Source organism: Rattus norvegicus, chromosome 6, assembly GCF_036323735.1.
Source record: "Rattus norvegicus strain BN/NHsdMcwi chromosome 6, GRCr8, whole genome shotgun sequence".
Classification (NCBI taxonomy): Eukaryota; Metazoa; Chordata; class Mammalia; order Rodentia; family Muridae; genus Rattus; species Rattus norvegicus.
Window position 1 is genome coordinate 86,426,316 of NC_086024.1, and position 4,700 is coordinate 86,431,015.

The 4,700-nt window shown below is 37.9% G+C and overlaps 1 pseudogene; it reads left to right on the forward strand.

The window, feature by feature from the left end:
• Positions 1 to 2,647: 2,647 nt before the first annotated feature.
• On the forward strand, positions 2,648 to 3,976 carry Trim13-ps1 (tripartite motif-containing 13, pseudogene 1; annotated as a pseudogene).
• Positions 3,977 to 4,700: the final 724 nt, after the last annotated feature.

Sequence of the window (4,700 nt, forward strand, 5' to 3'; positions counted from 1 at the left end):
ATTCTATTTCTCAAAGCTTTATATTTCTTTTTATAATATGAAACCAGTGTATAGCTGCCTTCTTCTTTGTCTTTCAATAAGCTATTTGAGATTAAATTAGACAACACATGTAAAGTATCTTGATAAATTAGAAAATCATATAAACAAGTCTTTTTATGTAATAAGACAAAATAGCATATACAGCCACTAAAACTAGATAAGATGGATGAAGCTAAGAAGTATATGCTGACAAAAGCCGGATATAGATCTCTCCTGAGAGAACAGCCAGAACATGTCAAATACAGAGGCGAATGCCAGCAGCAAACCACTGAACTGAGAATGGGACCACAGCTGGAGGAATTAGAGAAAGGACTGAAAGAGTTGAAGTGGCTTGCAACCCCAAAAGAGCAGCAATGCCAACCAACCAGAGCTTCCAGGGACTAAAATCACTACCCAAAGACTATACATGGAATGATCCTGGGCTCCAACGGCATATGTAGCAGAGAATAGACTTGTTGGAGCACCAGTAGAAGAGGAAGCTCTTGATCCTGCCAAGGTTGGACCCCCAGTGTATGGGATTGTTGGGAGGGTGGTAATGGGGCTGGATGGGGAGGGAACACCCATATCAAAGGGGAGTTGGGGGGGTTAGGGAGCTGATGGACAGGAAACTGCGAAAGGGAATAACGTTTGAAACGTAAATAAGAAATACCCAATTTAATAAAAACAGGGAAAAAAAGAATAAACATTAAAAAATAGCAAAGTTCACTCTGAGTATCATTTGCTTTTCACTTCTTTCTAGTCTGTCTGAAATAGGTATCTTACACAGTAGGCTAAAGCAAAGGCTGAACAAAAAACAACTGACCTCAAAGAAATAGCAACAGTTGTTAATATGGAAGAATTTGAAAGGCATTTCAAACTACTTAAAGAGTATCTCACAGACCTTTAACCTTCAGAAACCATGAAGTGAATCACTTTGTTCCTATCAGATTAGTCCTAGATATAGCAGTTGAAATGTGGCCAGTGATAAGCTTGTTTTTCCCTAATAAAATCTTTTCTAAGAGTTACACAGCCGAAAACTTATTAAAATAATTGTCATGTGTATAAGGACATAACTCATATTAAAATATTCTCTAAGACTCTGAGAAGACTTCAAATTTCATATAAGCAGATGATTAGCTAATATTTTTCTCAGTTTTTACCCCTTATTAATTCAAATTCTTGTCATGATCTTAGTTTTAGAATTTGCCATTAATTCTCCTGTACATATTATTTTAATTGTGTCTTGTTATCACTTAATTATGGTATAGCTTGAAAGAAGAACTTTTTTGAACTGCAGTTTAGAAGTAGATTCTTGTACCTTCTTTATTCTCTGCCTTTGATTCAGAGCATCATATACTCTGAGGAATGTTTTTGACCCTCTTTGTAATAAGCATTAGAGTGAGTCTACACACTAAAAGCTTTAAAACTCACATGATTCCTTCCCATTTTGCCAAAATATATTTCTTAACAAGAAATGAAGATGCTTCCACTTCTTCTTAAAAGGGAGGAAAATATCCACAAGAGGGGATATGGTAGCAAAGTTTAGAGCAGTGACTCAAGGAATGGCCATTCAGAGCCTGAAACATATGTGGCCCATAGATATATACAGCCACCAAAACTAGATAATATTGATGAAGCTAGAAAATGCATGCTGAAAGGGCCAGATATATATCTCTCCTGGAGACACATCCAGAGCATGTCCAATACAGAGGTCAATGCTAGCAGCAAACCACTGAACTGAGAATAGGACCCCCTTAGGGGGAATTAGAGGAAGGATTGGAACAGTTGAAGGAGCTTGAAACCCCATAAAAACAACAATGCCAACCAACCAGAGCTTCCAGGGACGAAACCACTACCAAAAGACTATACATGGACTCACCCAGGGCTCCAATTGGAGCAGAGAATAGCCTTGTTGGGGCACCAGGGGAAAAGAAAGTCCTTGGTCCTGCCAAGGTTGGACCCCCAGTGCAGGGGAATATGGAGGATGGGTGCAAGAAGGGGAGTGTATAGGAGGAATACCCGTATGGGGGGAGGGTTAGGGGAAGGAATGGGTGCTTATGGACAGGAAACCAGGAAGGGTAATAACGTTTTCAATGTAAGTAAAGAAATATAACTAATAAAAAAAATTTAAAAAGAAAGATTATCTTGTAGAAAGCATATAGCAATGTTTAAAACAATCACAGAGATTATTATTTCTCAGTAAACTGTGTAGGCCTCAGAATTTAGGAAAGGTATGGACAATGTGGATTTCTCTTATCCAAAGGTTTTCCCCTATTCTAGCTCTGACTGATAAAGTATAGGCAACATTGTCTCTTACATTTCCTTATTACTCTAATGAGAGGATGAATCTGTTTTTGGAACATCATGGATTGAATTGACAAAATGAGGAAATTAACAAGGACAAACCTTTGCTTTGAAAGGTATACTAGCTCTCTTTGCCTGCTTGCCTTTGTCTTGTGAGCAAGTTCATTCACTTGGCATTACAGCCTACTTTTTTGGGACTCCAGCCTGCATCTAGTAAAGACTAGGTGCGACTCCTAGCCTTGTGGACTGAACAACTACTGGATTCTTGTACTTTCTGGTCTCAGCCTCTTTGGATTATCTGTAATGCACCCTGGTTCTCCTGTTTTACACTCAAAACCAGGGTTGTGGGGGGAGGGGAGCGGAGTTCTTGAAGGAAACATTAAGTTTGACCAAAGCACATGCTTGCTGGGAACAAAGGATGTGATGGAGTTGCTTGAAGAAGATCTCACATGCCCAATTTGTTGAAGATTGATAGATGATCTCCCAGTGTTGCCCTGCTCACACAACTTCTGCAAAAAAAAAAAAAATGCTGAGAAGGACTATCAGAGGAGAATGTGTGGACATTGTGTGGAATGGAGACCATCTCCATTCAAGGGTCCAACCTGCCTTAGGGAAACTTCAACTCCTGGAGTCAATTGTCTGCATGTTAATTACTCCCTAAATGGTATTTTTGAGAAAAACAACAAAATCAAGATTTCTCCCAACATGCCTGTTCTCAAAGCACACTTGGGCCAGCCTCTCAACATTTTCTATATAACTGATATGCAGCTGATTGGTGGGAACTGTGCTACTCGTGGTAATCACACCAATTACGTTTTCTCTTCTATTGAAGATGTCTACACTCAGCAAACTGATGACATTGAGTCCCTCTTTCAATTTGAGCCAGGGAGATGCTCTTTCCCACTTGGACACTTTGGAAATATACAAGAGGAAATCCCTACATTTACTCACAAAAGACTCAGATAACATAAAGTTGTGTTTTGGGAAGTTAAAACATACCTTGGATCAAAAGAAGAATGAAATTCTATCTGATTTTGCAACTATGAAGCTTGCGGTTATGCAGACCTACAACCCAGAGATCAACAAGATCAATACTATTTAACAGGGGCAGCAGATGGCCTTTAGCATTTCTGAGGCTTTCAAAGATTTCTCAGAAACTACTATATTTTTGCAACAGATGCAGGAGTTCAGGGAGAAACATAAAAGTATTCAAGAAAACTCTTTGCCTCCCTTTAATTTGCCACAAGCCCTTTTCTAAAGAACTTTGGTACCAGCCAGTAGGAGGACATTAAATTAGTTGATGTGGATAAACTTGAGGCAAAATGTTGCATCAAGACATGGGCATGTTCACTAGCAATTTCCCCTGGTACCCCTATCTGCTGCTCATGGTGATAGTTCTACTGAGTCTCTTCATATTTTTTGGCCCCACTGTATTCCTGAAGTGGTCTCCACTTGATGAATTGGCAACTTGAAAGACTATCTTTGAAGCTTCAATTATTATCTGACAAAATCAGCTGATTTTGTAGAACAATCTGTGTTTTACTGGGAACATACAGCAGATGGGCTTTTCATTTTCAGTGACAGAGTAAAAAATGTTTGTTTGGTGGCATGGAACAATGTGGCAGAATTTGTATGCAATTACAAACTATTATAAAATCTTTCAAGTATACAGTTCTGTTTCTTGATGGGACTGTTAGAGAACACAGGAATAATTCAGATATATCAAAATTCAAGTAATTTTCTTCTTAATGTATTTCTTTAATGTCATTTATACATGACTCAAATAACAGCATAAAGATTTAGTAGTTTAGTAGTTCAAAATCTTCCCTTTCTTCTTAAAGAGGGTTTTAAAATAAATATTGTTTTTCTAACCCAAAAGAGGATAACCATACAAATATAATTCCACGTCTAACAACAAAAATAATAGAAAACAACAATTATTGATCCCTAATAGCTTTCAACATGAATGGGCTCAATTCCCCAATAAAAAGCTAACAGGCTGAATACATGAATAGGACCCAGCATTTTGCCGCGTACAGGGAACACACGTCAGTAACAAAGATAGAAACCTCCTAAGGGTAAAAGGCTGGAAAATTTTTTTCTAAGCAAATGGTCAAAATAAACAAGCTGGAGTAGCCATTATTATATTGAATAAAATCAACTTTCAACCAACAGTTATCATACTTGTCAGAAGAAAAATCCACCAAGACAAATTCTCAAACCTGAATATCTATGCTCCAAATTCAAGGGTACCCATATTCACAGAAGAAACATTACTGAAGTTCAAAGCACATTGTACCTTACATAACAATACTGGGAAATTTCAGCACTACACTCTCATCAATGGACAGATCATGGAAACAGAAACTAAACAAAGA